Below are 22,785 nucleotides of genomic sequence, written 5' to 3' on the forward strand. Positions count from 1 at the left end.
CTCACTTGAGTCAGACTATCAGTGGCTTCAGCTGTGGGAGACAAAGGAGGATTCATCCCATTATGTTGTAGTGGCAACCAGGAGTTCATTTAAATATGAACATGGTATTAGAAAATGAGAATTAAAATTATGTAACTGAACTCACAATGCCAATTTATAAATAAATAAAAGGACAAAGATGTATTTTAAAGACTCTGGAAAAGAGTAAAGTTATTGTTAAATATATTGTCTTATTTATTAGTGAAAGATTTCAGGCTGGTGGGCTGGCAGGAAACTGATGCTATCATTATGTTAGGAAGGGGGAAAGATTCATCTTAGGGAACTAGAATCCAGTAAGCCTAAAACCCCTGTAAAGAAGCAAATGGGAAACGCTATTACCAAAAGTATAATAATGAATAGTTGGTAAAGATTTCACAAAGAAACTTTTGCTTGACCATCATCACTAAATGCTTTGAAGATATAACTGGAATAGGTAAAGGAAAAGCGAAAGATGTAGCATATCTAGAGTTTTCAAAATGGCTTGATAAAGTGCATCTTAATATGTTAATTAATAGGTCTGTGCATAATAATGATCAAGAAATAGAATGGAGTTAGGTTAATGAAAAATAATTAGTTATGTTGTAATTACTCAGATGTAGAAGATAGTGCTAGGGCCATTATAAGATTGGTGCTGTGACCACAGTGGTTCATAGTTGATAGAATCAATGTGGACTTGGACAGGACCAACTTTGCTTCTGATGTAATGGGCATGTAGTAAAAACATATATATTTCTGTAAATTCTTTCTTTAATAAACTTTATTAGTTGAAATTATTGGGTTTCCTCTAATATTTCAGAGAGAAAGAAAGAGAAGCCAAGGTAGATATTAATAATATTTTATTGCTGAAGTAATTAGATACAGATAAGCAGGTTATTATGTTTTGGTCAGGAGAACAAAATTACATTTATTAAAAAGATGAAATCTAAAACGAGTGGAGCATTTTAGGAGCATCTAAAAGTTCAGGTAGACATATCATGCGGATCAACAAGATCATAAAAAGCAAACAAACACTGGGTCTATTGTCAAAGGAATGACATTTTTTAAAGTTTGGATTTTGTTAAACTGTACCAAAGCATGTTTAAACCTGGCTTGGAGCAAAAGTGTACATTTCAGGTTGCCTTGAAATAAAAATGGATCCATAATCACAAAAGAGGTACAAAAAACATCTTAACTATGTTACAAGAATTACACATTTATATTTATCTGGAAACAATGGCCAAACTGGGCTAAATATTTCCTGAAAAATAAGGAGTCTTCCCACCTGTGGGAAGAGAGGCCCAGGTATAATATTGTCATCAAGAAATCAAATGGGGAATTCAGAAGAAAGATGATGAGAATGTACAACTTGCCACCATAGGGTGAGGTCAAAGTGATGGTCTAGATGCATTTAGTGAGAAGATAGATAGTCTAGGTGATAGTCTAGATGCTTTTAGGGAAAATTTGGATAAGCCTGTGAAATATAAAAGACCAGTAGGTTCTGCGCTGAATAAGGATTGTGGATGAGATGTTCTTCTGGTCTGGTCAGAACAGCAGCTCATGTTCTGCTGGGTTATAAGTTATTGTAACTTATAACCCAGCGATATAAACATAAAATGTTCCAATTTCAGGTAATCTTTCAGGTTGCACTCCGACACACACTGGGTTTCTTCCCCTCTTGTTCACCTTTCCCATTCCCTTCCATCATCCCCATCTGATCCTATCTGCCCAACACTACCACCACCCCTCCCGAATTTCATCGACAGCCTCTATCCCACCCCTCTCTTGTGCTGCTGTACAGTGGCAATCTTTCCTCTATCCTTTAATTCCTGATGCAATGTTTTAGCCCGAAACATTGACATGTAACTTTGGCCTCCACAGATGCCGCTTGACCCACTGAGTACTTTGAACACTTTTTTTTTTTTTGCCCTTGTATGCTTGCATCTGCCACATTTCACATGTTTATCTTAGTGTAAAACAAAACTTAAGGAATGTTCTGAATTCACAGTCCTCTCCTTCACCTTTTCAATTTAACAGATGTTTCAAATTGAAAGTCAAACACATTTTGGTTTTCCTTCTTCTGGATAAAGTTAGCTCAGTAATATATCAAGTTGACACAACAGGTATGGTTAAGATATAAAAACAATTTAGAACTGCGATACTGATGAGAGCAGTATGTCGCAAAATGTAACTAAATAATTTTGAAGAAATCTAAAAACTTACAATTGCTTTGGAATGTTACACGTACCTTATTTGTTTAATGTTTAAGATCTTCTGGTTAACCATATGTGTAATACCTTGGAACTTATTACAATTAAGTTCTTACAGGCTCTTCAATTTTATATCACCTCTGCAAGATTATTTTCATAAACTTAGGTGCAGGACAGAAAGTAGTGGGCACGGCAGAGTTGGGTGCATGGTGGCGCAGCGGTAGATTTGCTGTCTTGCAGTGCCAGAGACCTGGTTTCAATCCTGACGATGGGCACTGTCTGTACGCAGTTTTTATGTTCTCCCCGTGACCGTGTGGGATTTCTCCGGGTGCTCGGGTTTCCTCCCATACTCCAGTTTGTAGCATAATTGCCTTGGGATAAAGTAAATTGTCCCTAGTGCATGTAGGATGGTGTTAGTGTAAGGGGATCGCTGGTCGGCCTGGACTTGGTGGGCTGAACGGTCTGTTTAAACTAAAACTCTCTAAACTAAAGGTGGAGTTGTAATTACTCTAATCCCAAAATTATAATTAAAATGAGCAATACTGAATAGAACCTATTATTTTAAGTGTAAGTGAAATTCAGACCAGGTTCATTAACCTGTGTGAAGACTTTGCTACATTTGGGCAAATTATTGGAAAGGTTTTTATCTAACACCTCACACACAAATGGAGGACCTCTGCCTCAAGGTGTGAATAATTGTGTTTAAAACCAGCCCTTGCAAATGCCACCATTTGATGCACCACCTCTCTCCCAAATATGGATCCTATAACTTTTTTAGTTTGTGGTTTTATGTTTGGAATTATCGGAGAACAAAGTAAATGCTTCAGAGTGCTTTCGGCTGACCCAGATTTGGCTACTGCACGAGATTGTTCCCTTATGCTGCACGCCCTTTCCATAATAGGCAGCTGCATACTTTACCGGTCTGAATCATGGATGAATGTCTGCAATGTCCTGAATGTGGACTCTAGAAGTGTGAGGATTCTTCACCGCTAACCAAACATTTAGGACTAGTCGGAAGGATGGCAACCAGCAAGAAAAATATTTACCTGTCCATATAAATCTGGTAAGGATTTCTTGCTGTTATGCCTTGTGTTGTAAATATGAATGCCTGTACAAACAATTTTACATTTAAAGTTTTTGTTGTGATTTGTGGATGGGAAGTTAGAGATGAGGTAAAGCTACTGATTCAAAAAGAAAGAGCATAGTTTCTGGAGAAGTGAAAAATTAAGTCTGAAAAAATACATTATACGTTGATATACCTGTACAAGGTTTTTAACTGAACTAGGATAATCAAGATCTGCATCTTTTTTTTTCTTCAATACTATTTAATTAACAACAAAATACATAAATGGGCTTAATTGATGCTCTGTAAATATCACTGCATTCAAATAATATATTTAGTTCGGTTTTACAAGATGCTGCTTCTGTTTAGTGAATCCAATTAAATATGTTTTCAATACTAAAACCTCTTTTGCTACATGGTTTTACATGGATTAATTTTGCTATGAATTAGTTTAAGTCTGTATCGGAACAATAACTGGACGGTTTTATTTTCTGCAAAGACACATTTATCGCACAGGGTTTGATGATTGCTATATAAATAACCCAAAGCTCTCCAGTATTTTCACCCATTACACAGTAACTGTATTACAGAGTCCCACATGAGCAAAGCGGTGTAACAAATGCTGCCTGTGTAGTAAATGACTTTCTCATTCTTGCAGTTGATCATTATTTGACTTGCTGAATACTTCCAAGAGCTTCTGTTTTATTTCAGTCTTTTACCTTGCAGAGTGTGCATTGAAACAACTTGGGGCTGCTTCAGGAAATTTAGATTCATGCAATAACTACAACTCCCCCTTTGAGTCGAGATCTCTTAATCTTATTCTATCATAAATGTGTGTGAACTTATGGTATACCTTTGAAAAAAGTTGAATGAAACATCAAGCTATGCTTTTGCTTTGGGACATACGACAATAAAATACTTGACTTGTGCTAAAAAGTAGTGGGATAGTTGCCAGACAGCGCACGCTAGTTAATGTTACTGTAGTTTATTCATGGATATTATAGAATTGCTTGATATTGCAACCTCCCAGTAGGCATGTAAAAGGTAATAAAGTAAACCACACTTTATTTGTTAATAATACTGCTTATTATAATAATACCACATGTGTACATCACCCCTGACATTGTCCATCAGTTGTCCTGAAGTCAGGCCACATGATTATTTTTTCTGCAGTTGCGTAATGATATCCAAGACCTCACCTTTCAGTTCGATATGAACTCCGAGTAGTTTCCATTAACATCTGTCAAAAATGCTCTTCCTTTATGGGAAAAAAAGAGGTTTAGGACCAGAATTGTGCACCTTTTTATTGCAAATATACCCCTGATGTTTTGGGATAGATTTACACGTCTCCATTGAGTGTTGGCCAGCACCTTATCACAGACACAAAGAAAATCTTGGGTGATATCTAGACTACCTCGGGTCTGTTTATGCTGGAAATTAGGGCAGACAGCAGATTCAACTTCTCTTCATTATCTGCCTTGTTCCCCCAATTGACCAAACAAGAATTCTCAACATGAATGGCCTGCATGCTTGCCCAGATCGCATCAGTGCTTTGTTTCACTGCTAAACTCAGACTTTTACAATGTAATGTTTATGGACCACGGGCTGCCTTGTTCAGTGGAAGGCCAACTACCGCTGAACACATGAGGAAATGGCTATGCTTTATCATTTTTGGGGGGGATTTGACCAAGAAGAGCAGAAATCCTTCTGCTGCCTCCAAAAGATTACTCTGACCTGTTTCCTTTCCCCATGCAAATTCTTCTATGGAAGCCCCCAGTAAACTTAATTGAACGTTGACAGACCAAAGGGCCAAGTGCAGTCTGCTGTCTTCCTTTTCTGCCATGTTGCATCAGACCCATCAGCTCCATACTCCCAAAGCCAAACGGGTAAAGTGACGGGTTCTCTCAATGGGTGTTGGATGTAATGATAGTACCTGCCACCCCACCCCTATCACTGGCACCAGCGGGACATCACTTCTTCCTTTCATGAGATATTTTTTCCATTTTATTAAGCACTGATTGTATGGAGGCAACAATTAACAACAATGTGTCCTGACTGGAAACACTGAAACTTTTTATTGGACTTCAATCTGTGAGGTGTAGCAAAAAATGTTGAAGCCCATTTTCCAATCTTCCCCCTCTCCCTTCCTCTACCTCTCTCTCTCCCCCTGTCTCTCTTCCTCTACTCCTCTCTCGCCCATTCTATCTCTCTCTCTCTCTCTCCCTCTTTCCCTCCCTCTCTCTCCACCCCTCCTCCTCTCTTCCCCCTCTCTCTCTCTTCCCCCCCCACTCCTTCCACATCTCCCCCACAATATATAAACATAAATATATCATAATTATCAAAGTCACACAAGATTTTAATAAATAATTTCCCTCTTAAAACTTCAACCATATTAAAAACTGAAAGTGTTTTCATTTAGTGTCCTGGCAAATATTTAACTGATTTAAGCATATATCCAGCTCAGCCACACCCCCTAGGATTATTAAGCACAGTTGTTGTATTCCCATGGAACACAAGACCGCTAACCCAGTGTACAAAATTTCACATTCCATTTGTATTCCATAATAACATATTTTTAATACAAACCAGCGTCAATGGAATATTTATACTCTATTCACTTTATATGGTCAATGTATCATTTCAAAGGTAGAGCTTACAAATAGTTTGGCACAGTGTCCATTGGTAACTTTGGCAAGAGATTGTCTATTGGGCTAAATATTCAGAATAGCATTGCTACCTATTAGTAAAACAATGCAGATTTGACAATGATTTTGAGAATCTTTGTCAAGATGTTTATTTCCCAGTTCTGAAGGAGGCTGAACTGGAGACCCTTAAGCCAGACCAGGAACTTCCACACTGCCAAGTCACATCACATTGTCACCCACTCTCCCCCATTTCTGGGCTTTCCTCTGCCAAAAGTGTGGCATGAGAACAGCAGTGAACATTCGATCTGTTTTCCGGCTATTTTCTGCCTTCAACAGTGACAGGCAAAAGGGAGTCTTTTCATAGCTCAGTGTGTAGATGCATTTCCCGAATGGTCCCCGAGACAAGGTGTCTGAAAACATACCTGCTGCTCTTTGCATCACCAGTCATCAGTTTCCAGGTGCAACAGAGGTGCACGGGGAAGTTATCCCAGAAAAGTCTCATTGTATCCATTGGACCGGATGCAGTGATGTTTTGGGAGAAGATGCTGGAGAAGAGGGGACAAGTTGATCGAAGATATTTGATGATTTATTGTGTGAATTAAATCATTCACCTCTGCGAAGAAACGTTTCACGGTGGATGCCAGTGGCAATGTAAGATAATGACGATTATTTATCCATAGATTTTTTGTGGTATTTTTCCAAAGAAGATAATCACTTCACTCGGGCGAGGTGTTTTAAGTCTTCCTGTTTTTTCCCTTTTAATATCCATCTATTGTAATTTCATAACATCAGGATTCACAGGGAATGTATTTGCACATATTGAACCAACTCAATAGTCATGATTCTTCTGTGACACAGAATACTCCTGAGCTCTGGTATCTTGGCGGCACAGTGGTGCAGCTAGTACAGCGCCAGAGACCCAGGTTCAATCATAACCTCAGGTGCTGTTTGTATGCAGTTTGCACATTTTCCCTGTGACCATGTGGGTTTCCTCCTGGTGCCCCGGTCTGCTCCCGCATCCTAAAGACATGCAGGTTTGTAGGTTAATTGGCCTCTGTAAATTGCCCCTAGTGTTTCGACAGTGGATGAGAAAGTAGGATAGCATAGAACTAGTGTGAATGGGTGATAGATGGTTGGGGCGAACTTGGTGGGCTGAAGGGAGAACTGTTTTACGGCAGGAAAATTTGTCAGAGACCTCATATTTGTCAGAGACCTCCCCCTCGACCTTACCACCATGGGTGACCCTACCAGGAGCATAGCTCCAGATGGCATCACTCTCAGGATCTTAGGATCGCATAAGCTTCTCCACCACGACAAGGTGACAATCCACGGAGAAATGGATTGCACTAATACAAGCCTCACATCCACAATGCCTAACGTATACACACTGCCTGCTGTTCAATCTGCAACACCCACACAAATTGAGTAGCACTTAGTGACACACTTCCCTCACTTTCGCAAGGCAAGATGATGCACGTCTATAGCCATTGCCAATTATCAGAAGCAACAGCATAATCTTACTGGCATGGAAAGGACCATGGGTGGATGTGGCCAAAGAATGCGCACGATGGCACAGCGGGTGAGTTGCTGTCTTACAGCACTTGCAGCGCCAGAGACCCAGGTTCGATCCCGACTATGGGTGCTGTCTGTATGGAGTTTATATGTTCTCCCCGTAACCATGTGAGCTTTCTCCGAGATCTTCAAAGGCTTACAGGTTTGCAGGTTAATTGGCTTGGTATAAGTGTAAATTGTCCCTGGTGTATGTAGGATAGTATTAATGTGTGGGGATCGCTGGTCAGTGCAGACTCAGTGGGCCGAAGGACCTGTTTCCGCGCTGTATCTCTAAAACCAAAACTAGTAAGCAAGAATGCTGGTATTTATAGAGAAATGTACGTATCTTTCAGGATGTCCTGAAACAGGTTATAAACAATTGAATAATTATTTTAAATTTGAGCTATGTGTCCATTTGACAAAATCTTGATTTAACATCTCAGCTAATAGATGCAATCTCCTCCACCGTGACGTTCCAATGTTGCTGGGTTGACATCTAATCACTATTTAAACTGTACTGCATTCAGAGAATCTGTTTGTGCCGCATGATAAGACTCTTGATACATAATCATAACCAGATACCGAAGTTTGCTGGTAAATTGCTCGCTTCAACAGAGCTCGTTTTGTTTCTAACTCACCCCTTTATCATTTTTTATGAAGACAACAGTAAAGGAACAATTACAGTTTACAGTTTAGTTTATTGTCACGGGTACCGACGTACAATGAAAAGCCTTTGTTGCGTGCTATCCAGTCAGCGGAAAGACAATACAAGATTACAATCGTCATTTACAGAGCATAAGTGTGGAGCAATTGAAATTTGTGATTGTAGAACCGCATATACACCATATGTTTCAACTAATTCCACAATGTATATGTTCTGCATTTTCTATGGGGACTAGCTGTGCAAGCACTTACACCCTCACAAATACAGTGCAAAGATGTGAACACACCAGGGGCCATTCTAACATTAACTCAGGATCTGAAGCCCAAACACGCATCTTGCAGATGCACCATTTTTAATGACGAAAACATTTTGAAGAACGATGGGAAGAGGCAGATAAAGGGATGCCGGCCAAGAAGAAAGTGGGAAAATGAAAAGTGAATATTCTTTCCTGTTTTAGAAGGCAAAGTTATTCAACATGGAACATAACAAAATTGTTTCAAATTAATTAATATTTTACATGGTTCAGACTCAGGGCCGGATTAACCATTAAGCAAAATAAGCACGTGCTTAGGGCATCAAGGGAAAGGGGGCACCACAGAAATGGTAAATGGTTTACGGCACAATAGAAATCACTTTAACCGTGCTAAAATAATATTCGAAGTGGTTTATATGATCGGAAATATAATTTCGAAGCGTTCATGGTGTCATAGTAAGATTAATTTTGAGGATCTGATCAAAGACTTTGCAATTAAAAAAAGTAGGAGAAAACTTTTCAAATATAAATAAAGTGGAAGTATACAAAAATAAACATTATTTTCCATCTTACTGTTAGTTTTGTTTCATTTTGAAAAATAAAAAATTATTTTATGGTTTATTATTGTTTATGTTTTGAATTACATATATATGGGGGCACCAAAATCTTTTAAGTGCTTAGGGCCTCTATGGGACTTAATCCGGCCCTGTTCAGACTAAATTGAAGGTTATTTTAGATAAATGTTTGCACCATGCTTTATTTTATGGGGAGTTAAGAAACTGTTTTAAATTTTGTGTAGGAGGGAACTGCAGATGCTGATTTACACCGAAGATAGACACAAAATGCTGGTGTAACTTGACGGGACAGGCAACATCTCTCGAGAGAAGGAATGGGTGATGTTTTATATCGAGACCCTTCTTCAAACTGAGAGTCGGGGAGAGGGAGAGGGATACTAGAGATATGGAAGAGTAACATGTGAAAACAACAGATCAAAGCAGACATTGAACAAGAAAATGTAGAATGGCTCATTGTTAGCTGAGGGGAAGGGTACAAGGAGACATGTAATCAGTAAAATCAATCAGAAGGACAATGAAACTGGTTGAAGAACTAGGGTGGGGGAGGAATGGAGAGTGAGGGAAAACTAGGGTTACTTGAAATTAGAGAAATCGATATTCAAAATCAAATTCATAAGATAATAAGATCATAAGTGATAGGAGCAGAATTAGGCCATCCGGCCCATCAAGTTTACTCCACTATTCAATCATGGTTGATCTATCTCTCCCTCCTAACCCCATTCTCCTGCCTTGTCCCCATAACCTCTGACACCCGTACTAATCAAGAATCTATCTCTGCCTTAAATATATCCACTGACTTGGCCTCCACAGCCTTCTGTGTCAATGAATTCCACAGATTCACCACCACAATTTTGCAATATTGTTGGGAATATTTGTGACTGAGGGTGTAAAGTGAGTGCCGCTCTGCTGCTGGATACCTTCCCCAAGCGGCCTTCAGAAAAGGCCATTTCATCCACTGCACTTGTTTGGTTGACCTGTCTGAGTTGTGATTTGCGTGGCGATCAGCTGCTTTATGGTTTTGTGCCACACAGTCACATCTGTGATTATTAGTTTAGTTTAGAGATACAGCGAGGATACGGGCCTTTCGGCCCACCGAGTCCACACCGACCAGCGATCCTTGCACATTAACACATGCCTACACACACAAGGGACAATTTACACTTATACCAAGTATACAAACCCAAACCAATTAACCGACAAACCTGTATGACTTTGGGGTGTGGGAGGAAACCGAAGATCTCGAAGAAAACCCATGCGGTCACGGGGAGAACGTAAAACTCCGTACAGACAGCACCCGTTGTCAGGATTGAACCCGTGTCTCCGGTGCTGCAAGCACTGTAAAGCAGAAACTCTACCACTGTGCCACCCCAGCACCACTTTATTCTTGAATAAAGTTCATTTTTATCCATCCTGTGGAATAAAAACACAGAGGAGAAATGCTAAAGAATTCCTTTATAGGCGGGGCGGGATGGCGGATCATTACCACATCTTAGTCGCAACCTCAGATTGTGGTATTTTGTTCGGATGGAGAGCTTTGTCCTTCATGATCATTAGAGCAGCTTCCCCAGGGAGTTCCTTTCTTTTGTCAACCAACAGCTGTGAGGATTAAAATGTGACAGAGGAACAGAAATTACACCCTTGGAACAAATTGTTGGCAATGAGCCTTGCCATTTATTTTAAGCCGTTGCATTGAAGAGAGAATGAGGCCAGTACTGTCACGGCATGACATAGCCAAATTGTAAGGTGATGCTCATTTTCCTGTAGTGTTCAGGCAATTAAATAAAATCTGTGGGAAAGATTCCCATTGGCTTTTTTTTTAAATCATAAAGATGGGTTTGGAGTTCAATCTGTTCAATCAGATTACCTTAGAATTGTGGAGTCACATCTGTCCCTGCATCTCTTAACACTCTTGGTTAATCATACTTCATCCCGTTCACTGTGGGTAGTGGAAGAGATTGACTCACTCTCACTCTCTCTCACTCTCTGCAACGTATAAGAAACAATTAGACAGGTGCATAGATCTCACTCTCTAACACGGTTCAGCTAATTTAAAGTGCAGAACCAGAAGATATGGGTTTAAGGTGAAGGAGAAAAGATTTAATAGGAATCTGAGGGGTAACTTTTTCACACAAGGGTGGTGGATGTATGGATCAAACTGCCAAAGGAGGTAATTGAAGCTGGGACTATTGCAACGTATAAGAAACAATTAGACAGGTGCATAGATAGGACAGGTTTAGAGGGATAGGGGCTAAACGCAGGCAGGTAGGACTGTGTAGTTGGGAAATGTTGGTCAGCATGGGCAAGTTAGGCCGAAGGGCCTGTTTCCACACTGTATCACTCTATGACTCTATTGCAAGATTTTTATGAACAGCTTGCCTCCTTGGAGTTCCTATTTCCCCATTCTACCTCTGTTAGAACCATGAGTACAATGAATCAATGCAGGCAACGTCCGGTTTTAATTGGGTGCCTAGTTCAAGCTCCAGTAGCAAAACCATCTAAATTTGATGAATATGGACATTTTAGTTATTGTCCAGTTGAGAAGTAACAGAGACATCTATCGCATATCTTTAAGTGCCTTCAGTGGTTTTGGGTGTCAGGCTCCCTTTTATCACTGATATGATATGTGAATCCACATTGCCACCCAGTCAGCATGAAATGTCACTCAGTACGGCAAAATATTGTTCCTAATTAACTATTAGTGCAGATGATGTCAAAGTAAAAGATGTTTGAGAATTCCTCCACATGTTGTCCACCCTCCAGAGTGTGGCATGGTTACAGGCAGCCACATTTCCGTTCTCTTTTTCAATCTGCACTTCCAGTGCTATGTATTGCCTTCAACACCCTGCCAGATATATAGCCGTCGCTTCCCAAATGGGAGAATTTCTGATGAGTTTCTGTGCCAATTAACTGCAATGTAATGTATTAATGTGAAGTTTATTTTAAGGGCCTGTTTCCGTTCTGTATGATTCGATGACCCTTTAGTAATAACTTTAACTATTGATGTGAAGTACAAGCCATCAACTTTTCTTCCAGGTAATTAATTTTCGCAGTATTCCAAATGCTCAGTTATTTTATAATTTTTCTTCACACCTAGGCATGGGCTAAATCTTTAAATATGTCAGACTAAAAAACATGGTATCATTCATAAGTTCATAAGTTCTAGGAGCAGAATTAAGGGCCTGTCCCACTTTCACAACCTAATTCACGACCTTTTTTACTCGTGGACATTTTTCATCATGCTAGAAAAACGCCCCGACCTACTTGATGCCACGAGTACCTACAACTAGCATCACGGCCTGCTACGAACTACCTACGACCTCCTACGACCTTGTGACGACCATGCTGCGAGGATGAGTCAAGGGCAAACTCGGCAGAGGTCGTTAATTAGGTCGTGAAAGTGGGACAGGCCCTTCAGGCCATCTGGCCCATCAAGTCTACTCTGCCATTCAATCATGGCTGATCTATCTTTTCCTCTCAAGCCCATTCTCCTGCCATCTCCCCATAAACCCTGAGACCAGTACAAATCTTTCTAATATATTGTCTAGCTTTGTACATAAATATTAATATCTTGGTACATCTGCCACTAATTCTTGATTGATTGTATCTTGGAGTTGGATAAAAATTGAATATTTCTTCGGCGTAAACAAATTTTTGTTCAAATTAAGATGCCTTTTACACTCGTAGATTAGAGGTAACATGGTCTGAAGCACACAGCAGCTGCCTGCATCCCAGTATCTAGTGATGGGAATCCCCAGGTATCTGATCAGGATATTGAAGGCAAAATCCTATGATGCAAGATTACTGTAAAGGAAATTCAAAGCAGAAATCCAGGCACAAAGCTCCATGGAGTTGATTCATGATTTTCCATCCATTAGCACTAATGGATGGAAATTAGGCAGCTCATGAATCTCTCCTTTGCGTGGAGTTGGAATGAGAAACTGGCATGCTGATGGAAAGAAAATAATACCAGAGGCATCAATGAGAAAAATCAACTAGCCAGAGGCCCATTAGGTATAAAGTAAATATTTACCAGCGCTTTAAATCAAAATTGCACAATAGTGTCGTTGCCATCACTCACCACAGGATGAGCATCACATATGTACTTTTTTATTCCACAATGAAGTAATCAGTAGACTTTGTCTTTGATTTATAAAGGCAGAAATCATGGATCTACAGATACTGAGAGCAGCCCTGTCCTACCATCTACCCCATTGGAGACCCTCAAATAATCTTTAATAGGATTTTACCTTGCACTAAATGTCATTCTTTTTATCCTGTATCTGTACATTGTGGGCAGCTTGATTGTAATCATGCTTAGCCTTTCCGCATTTCACTGTACCCCAGTACACGCGACAATAAATTAAACTAAACTGGTTTGCATTCATGGTAATGCTGGGTTTTTTTAAATTATTCGGTGCACAAGCTAAGATACTGCAAACTGTGCCTCCTTTCTCATTCTGTCTTTGATTGTATCCATTTAGCATCAAAATAACCACAGCCATGTTTAATAAATCAACTCTGTAAAAGAAGGGTCTCTGGATTAGCACCATTTGGATCATGTCATACCATTGGCCTGGTCAAGCAATTTGCTACTGCTTGGTGTGTCAATAGCTATAAATAATCCCACTGAGATCTCCAATTAAACTGGGATGATATACATCAAGTCAGAAATTCACTCATTACCACTGCTGAGCTGTCAAAAATAACTTAATGTGTGCTGTATGATGAAGTATTGATCCAGTTAATTATAGGAAAATATATCGGTTGATAAGTTAATGCATTAATAAAAATATGCCAGATTTGTAAAAAAACAAACAAATAATGAGCTATAAATTTAGAATTAGATTTCTGTTTTGAATTAGAAATTCTTGTTTTCAAAATTAGGAAGGCCAGGCATTGAAATAAATAAAACACAATTTAACGAATGGTAATGGTAAAAATGAATAATTAGTATTCACTAAATGGGTAAATGGTTCTTTATTGTCACGTGTAACGAGGTACAGTGACATTTGATTTACCATACAGTCATACCATAAAGCAACAAGATACAAAACTACATAAAGATTAAAAATAAACAGCCACCACAGTGGCGTATGAGAATCTCCTGGGCACACAGCAGAAGCGGAGAACCACGGCCATCAGTTCAATGTCCGGGCCACACACAAGCTCTTCACCATGATGTGATCACAGTTGTACCGACCGCTGTCACTCTATCTGCAGTCCCTGTCCGCCCGAACAGTCAGAAAGCCTTCCACACTCGCACTAGACTGCAGGAAGTCCTCATGGAGCCATGTCCCCGCGAAACACTGAGATCACTGCACTCACGGCAATTCCTCCGAGTCCTCACCAGCGCGGGCAGCCTGTCCATCTTGTTTTCCGGTGACCTCATTCCCCATTGCGATGGAAGGCGAATAACTTTTACCTTCTTCCTCCTTTTCTCCCGCAGTCGGGGCAATCGAACCGTCCGCAGTCGGGGCGATCTAATTTCCTACAGTCGGCGATCGAAGCCCCCGCATTGGGGCGATTGAGGCTCCTGCGATCAGGGTGGTTGAAGCTCCTGCGGTTGGAGCTCCCAAAGTCTATCCCTAACAAAGAGACCGCCAGCTCCACGATATTAGACCACAGAGATACCATATGGAAAAAGTCGCCGCTTCGTTGGGGGAAGAGATAAAAAAGTTTCCCAAAACACACCTCCCTCCCCCACATAATACAAAACTAAAGATACACTAAAACATACAAATAAAACCGACTACAAACAACAAAAGAAAAAAAGAGCTGCCTGTTACTTGGTGGCACTCGAGGCAGTGATCTACAATTCCATTTTGGAAAGCAGCTGACAGACCAGTTACCCACCACCCTTCTTAAAGCTCCCATCCCCTGACTGTGGAGAAAAGCTCCAGACATTCCTGATATACTGGCCCAGCTCAAAGCTTTTATCACAGTCCACAGCCACCCCCACTCCCCCCCCCCCCCCTGCCCACACCCCCCTCCCACACACACCCCTCCCCCCATAAATCATTTTCGTCATTAAGCTCGCTCTGTTCAAATCTGGTGTAAAATGCATCCCTCACTTTTACTTGATGGCCATCAGACCATTTTTGGAACTTCAGCAATCTCCAGCACCCAGATAATTAATTGATGCTCCAATATTTTCCGTCTTTCACCATGCCTAACTTTTTCCACAATTTTAGCTGCTGTAATTGTAGAAAGCAGGTCAGCCCTTTAACTGAATGAGTGTTGAGATTTCTATTACAGACATTACATTCTACTCATTTTAGGCAGAATTAAAATCGACCACACCAAGGAAGCAATTGTGGATAATTTAGATAACAGAGACAAAATAAAACTTCTAAAACTAGTCAGCAATGTGTTGAAAGGAAGCTCCATTATTTGCATGTTTCATTTACACATGCTACAGATTCTCTCAGTTTAGTGTTGAAGTTAGGAAAGCTGAGTCATTTTTACTGCATATTCCGTCTACTGCTTAATATGCTGCAGAATTCTCTCTATTGTGCATAGTACTATATTCAAAATCATACTGAAAATTAACACACGCAAGTGTTTGCTTAGCTGACCACCATTTTGAACTAGGCTTGGATATCTCCATCATAATTGAGATATTATTTAATTAATAAAATGAGAATTTATTAATGTAAATAAATCTCTCTATACATAATTATAGACTATTAATATATACACATAATTATACACTATTATTATTATTATTATTATTATATAACTTAAACTCTGATCTTGTTATCTTTCGGTTTGCACGATTTTACAATTTGCATAAAAACGGTACACGATAGCGCTACGATTTTTCGCCAGCTCACTCACCGTTCTCTTGTGCTGCGAGTGCACCAAGTTTCGTTCCGATCAGTGGCTAATTATAAAATTTAGCGAGGTTTAAAAATCTTATAAACCGCGCGTGCGCAGATCGATCTCCTCTCCTGCCAGTCAGCGCCACGCGGTTTAGTCTCTTGTTCTGTCACTCCCCGGGACAGTCCGCCCCTTCCTGTGCCATCGCGTCTTTACTGGAGCTGCGGGTGGCCGGCGGAGGTCTCCAACCGGACACAATTTTCGGAGGGACCGGAAGCGGCCCAACCCAGCACAACACGGCAAAGCCCAATCCAGCCTGGCGTGGAGTCGGAGATGTCGGCGATATCGCCAAATGGAAATCGGAGAGTCTGATCACGGTGGAGGAGAGCGACCAGCGGTCAACGCCTACTGTGAGTCCCCCTCGCACCGCCAGCTCCAGCCCCGCCCCCTCTCCCCATGGCTTTTCCCCGTCTTTTCTCTGAGCTCTCCCCCCTCCCCTTCCCACCCTCCCCCCTTCCCACACAACCCCCTCCCTCACAACACCCCCCCGCCCACACATCCCCCTCCCCCTGCAACCCCCTCCTGCCCACAACCCCCCTCACCCCACAACCCCCCTCGTCCACACACACCCTTCCCCCACAACCCCCCCGCCCACAAACCCCTCCCCCCAACAACTCCCCCGCCCACACACACCCCTCCCTACCATCCCCCCTGCCCACCCACCCATCCCCCCCTCAAACCCCCCCGCCCACACATCCCCCTCCCCCTGCAACCCCCTCCTGCCCACAACCCCCCTCACCCCACAACCCCCCTCACCCCACAACCCCCCTCGTCCACACACCCCCTTCCCCCCCACACACCCTTCCCCCACAACCCCCCCTGCCCACAAACCCCTCCCGCCCCCCTCAAACCCCCCTCCCCACCATCCCCCCTGCCCACCCACCCATCCCCCCCCCTCAAACTCCCCTGCCCACACACCCCACAACCCCTCCCTGCCCACACCCCCCCTCCCCCCACAACCCCACCCCCAGCCCACTCACCCATCCCCCTGCAACCCCCCCCCCCCCACACCCCACACACAAATATGCCCAGTGGGGGAACAGGTGAGTGGTGGAATATTGCGTTGGGGAATGGGTTGCTTGGGGAACCAGGCCTCCAGTATCAGAGAAGACACAGAGGCATTTGTACACTGCACCCTATCTATGAAATTCATTCCTTTTAAGTGGATGAAACGATGTGCTGACACCAACAAAGTAACATCCGTGGTGGAGCCAGTCAGGGAAGGTTTTCTAGACAGGTATCCAATAGTAAATACAAGCAAAGTTGTCAATTTAAATCAAATTATATCAAAGAAATCAAGATTAGAAACCATGTTTTTAATGAGAACCAATTATTAGAACCATTTATACCAGTTTCTTTCACATATTGATGTATAGAAACATAGAAACATAGAAATTAGGTGCAGGAGTAGGCCATTCGGCCCTTCGAGCCTGCACCGCCATTCAATATGATCATGGCTGATCATCCAACTCAGTATCCCGTACCTGCCTTCTCTCCATACCCTCTGATCCCCTTAGCCACAAGGGCCACATCTAACTCCCTCTTAAATATAGCCAATGAACTGGCCTCAACTACCCTCTGTGGCAGAGAGTTCCAGAGATTCACCACTCTCTGTGTGAAAAAAGTTTTTCTCATCTCGGTTTTAAAGGATTTCCCCCTCATCCTTAAGCTGTGACCCCTTGTCCTGGACTTCCCCAACATCGGGAACAATCTTCCTGCATCTAGCCTGTCCAACCCCTTAAGAATTTTGTAAGTTTCTATAAGATCCCCTCTCAATCTCCTAAATTCTAGAGAGTATAAACCAAGTCTATCCAGTCTTTCTTCATAAGACAGTCCTGACATCCCAGGAATCAGTCTGGTGAACCTTCTCTGCACTCCCTCTATGGCAATAATGTCCTTCCTCAGATTTGGAGACCAAAACTGTACGCAATACTCCAGGTGTGGTCTCACCAAGACCCTGTACAACTGCAGTAGAACCTCCCTGCTCCTATACTCAAATCCTTTTGCTATGAAAGCTAACATACCATTCGCTTTCTTCACTGCCTGCTGCACCTGCATGCCTACTTTCAATGACTGGTGTACCATGACACCCAGGTCTCGTTGCATCTCCCCTTTTCCTAATCGGCCACCATTTAGATAATAGTCTGCTTTCCTGTTTTTGCCACCAAAATGGATAACCTCACATTTATCCACATTATACTGCATCTGCCAAACATTTGCCCACTCACCCAGCCTATCCAAGTCACCTTGCAGTCTCCTAGCATCCTCCTCACAGCTAACACTGCCCCCCAGCTTTGTGTCATCCGCAAACTTGGAGATATTGCCTTCAATTCCATCATCCAGATCATTAATATATATTGTAAATAGCTGGGGTCCCAGCACTGAGCCTTGTGGTACCCCACTAGTCACTGCCCGCCATTGTGAAAAAGACGCGTTTACTCCTACTCTTTGCTTCCTGTTTGCCAGCCAGTTCTCTATCCACATCAATACTGAACCCCCAATGCCGTGTGCTTTAAGTTTGTATACTAATCTCTTATGTGGGACCTTGTCGAAAGCCTTCTGGAAGTCCAGATACACCACATCCACTGGTTCTCCCCTATCCACGCTACTAGTTTAATCCTCGAAAAATTCTATAAGATTCGTCAGACATGATTTACCTTTCGTAAATCCATGCTGACTTTGTCCAATGATTTCACCACTTTCCAAATGTGCAGCTATCCCATCTTTAATAACTTACTCTAGCAGTTTCCCCACTATCGATGTTAGACTAACTGGTCTGTAATTCCCCGTTTTCTCTCTCCCTCCCTTCTTAAAAAGTGGGGTTACGTTTGCTACCCGCCAATCCTCAGGAACTACTCCAGAATCTAAAGAGTTTTGAAAGATTATTACTAATGCATTCACTATTTCTGGAGCTACTTCCTTAAGTACTCTGGGATGCAGCCTGTCTAGCCCTGGGGATTTATCGGCCTTTAATCCATTCAATTTATCCAACACCACTTCCCGACTAACCTGGATTTCACTCAATACCTCCAACTCCTTTGACCCGCGGTCCCCTGCTATTTCCGGCAGATTATTTATGTCTTCCTTAGTGAAGACGGAACCAAAGTAGTTATTCAATTGGTCCGCCATATCCTTGTTCCCCATGATCAACTCACCTGTTTCTGACTGCAAGGGACCTACATTTGTTTTAACTAATCTCTTTCTTTTCACATATCTATAAAAACATTTGCAGTCAGTTTTTATGTTCCCTGCCAGTTTTCTTTCATAATCTATTTTTCCTTTCCTAATTAAGCCCTTTGTCCTCCTCTGCTGGTCTCTGAATTTCTCCCAGTCCTCTGGTATGCTGCTTTTTCTGGCTAATTTGTACGCATCATCCTTCGCTTTGATACTATCCCTGATTTCCCTTGTTATCCACGGATGCACTACCTTCCCTGATTTATTCTTTTGCCAAACTGGGATGAACAATTTTTGTAGTTCATCCATGCAGTCTTTAAATGTCTTCCATTGCATATCCACCGTCAACCCTTTTAGAATTAATTGCTCGACGGACCTGGTGGTCTACTCTCGCACCTACTTTCTATGTTTCTATGTTTCTATGCCAGTCAATCTTGGCCAATTCACGTCTCATACCCTCAAAGTTACCTTTCTTTAAGTTCTTGTTCAGAACCATTGTTTCTAAATTAACAATGTCACTCTCCATCCTAATGAAGAACTCAACCATATTATGGTCACTCTTGCCCAAAGGGGCACGTACAACAAGACTGCTAACTAACCCTTCCTCATTACTCAATACCCAGTCTAGAATAGCCTGCTCTCTCGTTGTATGCTGAACAGTTTATATAGGACTGGGCTGTGTCATAACTTTGAAGTTCAGTCCAGGAGCCAACTAAAGATAAAATAATTTTAGCAGGGAAGAATAAAGCCATTTGGACAACAGATAAAACTTTGAACAACAGGAAGTACGGCTGCATTGTTTTCCACAAAACAGCAGTCTTCAGAAGTGCAGCCTGAAGCATATTCATTAAAAGCAGATTGACTGCTTGAGTGTGCTGCATTAAATATTCCTTGTTTGATAAATCACTGTGCAGAGACTCTGTGATGCCAAGTGTAAGGAATGCTTGGAACTCAGTGAGGTAGGCACATAATTCTATAATTGGATCGCCGGTCTGTTTTTCATGGAGTAAAATATGTTTGTCTATTTTTCTCTGTCAAGGTTATTTCTTGATATAGACAAATTTAAACAAATCTTGATTCAGGTGTGGTTCTGAATATATAATTAACAATTTCCATGCAGTCTAATTAATATCAGGACTAAATATCACATGGTTTCAAGTGAAATATGACTATGTTTATTTCATAAGCCAACCACTGGTCTCTATATCTTGTTTAGAAAATCTGTCAACGATAAAAAAAACGACCTCTAAGTATCATTTACATTTGTTGATCTTGTTTTGCACTTCATTGTTGTTAAGGAAAGTAAGACAGACACAGATGCAAACTTTGCTGAGATTGTTTTCAGATTACATTGCGCTGACTTGAATGAAATCTAACTACCTACATGATGATGATGGCATGTGAGGTTTACATATTAAAGGAGAATGTTAACATCTTGAGAGTACATTGCCAATGGATGTGTTGAGTATGTTTCACTCCGCCATTTGCATTGCCAGCTTTTGTCGGCTTCAAGTAAACATCCTGCCGTAAAACTAAGCCACGTAAAAAGGCCAGGACTGTAATGTAACCTCTAAATGTGGCTGGAGAATATAAAAATGGCATTATTTATATTTGATTACATGCACTGATTGGCTTGCAAATTCATGAGAGTTACAACCTCCCATATAAACCCAACATAATACTGATGTGTAGGAAGGAACTGCAGGTGCTGGTTTAAACCGAAGGTAGACACAAAATGTTGGAGTAACTCAGCGGGACAGGCAGCATCTCTGGAGAGAAGGAATGGGTGACATTTCGGGTCGAGACCCTTCTTCAGACTGAAAGTCACGAGAAAGAGATACGAGAGATATAGACAATGATGTAGAGAGATATAGACTAAAATAATTAAAGATATGCAAAAAAGTAACAATGATAAGGGAAACAAAGGCCATTGTTAGCTGTAGTTAGGTGAGAATGAAAGCTGGTGTGACTGGCGTGGGAGAGGGATGGAGAGAGTGGGAATGCAGGGGTTAATTGAAGTTAGAAAAATTAATATTCATACCCCTGGGTTGTAAGCTGCCCAAGCGAATACTGATGGGATTCTCTCTCATGCATCTTGAAGCATCACTTGCTTTGTACCACAACTAATCAAATACCTGCAGCTGCCCAACATAATTTCAGATAAAATATTTACGCCAAAATTGATCAATAATAATTGGCTGACTACAGATGACAAAAGAAAATATAATTTAAAAAAACTTTACATCATTATTATGAAATGTACATTAACTATTTTAGAGTGAGATGAGTTATATTTTATCATTCATCTATAGTATCCAGTTATGGGTGAAACGGCCTTAGTGAACTATAGTTAAAACTAAAGCACATTTTTGATGTCTCCAGAAATCTAAACATACTCATCAATGCCCCTGGGAGCAAGGACTGATTCCCTTGCCCTTTCAAAAGACATTTCTACAAATATGCAGACCAAAAACAACAACCAAACTTGGACATGTTTTTGCTGGGTAGACTGACAAAGCAACTCTCCATTTTACCAGAGTAGAACACCTCCTCTTAAAGCAGAAATATACTATGCAGAAACAATTCCAGTCATTATAGAGAGTCTAACTTGTATGAAGAGCATTTCTTCAGAGCTTTATTCCTCTTAATCATGGTACGTATTGCTCTGTATTTTTTTTTATTTTAATAGTATTCCTTCCCGACAGTATCAAAGATCTAGGAGCATGCCCCTTTAATCATGTGCCATATCGTCATAATATGTGTTGGTGTCAGTGCTGGTGGAGGGGGGGATGGTGTTATTTTTCTAATGTTATGGCATTGGGTTCACAGGTGAACTATATAAAATAAAGTAACTGTAATTAGTTACTTTTCCCAAGTCCCTCGTTTTCTGCAAAGGAAATCTTTTCTCACCAATTTTGAAACAGCGCATGGCCGAGCAATTTGCAGACATTCTCAGTTCCTGCTTTGCCTGTGGACAACTGACCCAGAATAATCTGTGGAGTTTCTTGATCAGTGTGCTGGGAAAACCAATTGTTTTGTCACACTGGCAAATGGCTGTGCACGGAACGGGTATCTCTGCCTCCAACGACAAAGTTATGTTATGTATTTTCGAACAGTGATGCTTTTATTGTACATTGAACAGGATCTTTCAACTCCTTGCAATCTATTCATTAAACAGCAAGTAATATGGCAGGACACCACCAGCTAATTATATTCTATTGGGGAGGCATTGTTGTTCAGATCAACTGTCTAAATGGCAGCTTTGAGATTATGTGTTCCTGCAGCTTATCACAAATACATGGTGGGAATTCTGGATCGAGAGTTAGCAGATTAATAGATCGAGAAACATAGCACTCACTGGCTTCCATGCCTAAACTCCTGGTGTGCACTCCAAGAGGGTAAAAATGTGTGAAATAAACATCCTGGTGCACTCATCTATATCTAAAATAGAAAGATTCACCTGTAACAATTCAAGGTAAATCCCTCCCTCCTTCAAGAATTTCTTTACTTAAGTCTGGTTAACTTTACTTCAGTGTGGTAGTATTGGACATGAACTTGCAAAAGTTGATCTGAGTAGGTTGTTTGCAGGCAAAGGAACCATAGAAACCCTCAGAAACCATAATGGTTATATGTGTGTGAAGCCGCAACAGATGGGCAAGGTCCTCAATGATTATTTCTCAATGTTTTTACCACAGAGAAAGACATGAAGACTAGGGAACTTGGGGAAGTTAATGGAAATGTCTTGAAGACAGTCTG

The 22,785-nt window shown here is 41.2% G+C and overlaps 1 protein-coding gene across 1 annotated transcript in view; it reads left to right on the forward strand.

The window, feature by feature from the left end:
* The first annotated feature begins 3,121 nt into the window (after nucleotides 1–3,121).
* Nucleotides 3,122–22,785, forward strand: part of sema3c (semaphorin 3C) — a 229,215-nt gene continuing 209,551 nt past the window's right edge. Inside the window, exon 1 of the mRNA XM_033039812.1 lies at nucleotides 3,122–3,288. The gene's annotated coding sequence lies outside the window, so the exon portion shown is untranslated. The remainder of the gene's footprint in view (nucleotides 3,289–22,785) is intronic.

The sequence above is a fragment of the Amblyraja radiata genome, chromosome 21 (genome assembly GCF_010909765.2).
Source record: "Amblyraja radiata isolate CabotCenter1 chromosome 21, sAmbRad1.1.pri, whole genome shotgun sequence".
NCBI lineage: Eukaryota > Metazoa > Chordata > Chondrichthyes > Rajiformes > Rajidae > Amblyraja > Amblyraja radiata.